The following is a 277-nucleotide window of genomic DNA, read 5'->3' on the forward strand; positions in this document are numbered from 1 at the left end:
GTGAGCCGTTTGGTGATGAGACGCAGAAAGCGGCCCCTAGCCCGTCGCGACGGGGGACAAAAGTCGCCTTCACACATGATTTCACTCCACCGACCATGGAAGGCTTCGTGGATGAGAGTCGGATCGGTCGTGTAGCTACCGTCTTGTAGTTGTACCTCTCCAATGGGCACATTAAATTGTCGCCTTTTAGGCGGCCAAAAGAAGTGTGTAGTCGACACTTCGTTGTGGGAGGCGTGAAAGTCAAACTGGAGGTCGTTCTGAAGCTGTCGCCACTCAG

This window comes from Aphanomyces invadans (genome assembly GCF_000520115.1).
Source record: "Aphanomyces invadans strain NJM9701 unplaced genomic scaffold supercont1.9, whole genome shotgun sequence".
Taxonomy (NCBI): domain Eukaryota; phylum Oomycota; class Saprolegniomycetes; order Saprolegniales; family Verrucalvaceae; genus Aphanomyces; species Aphanomyces invadans.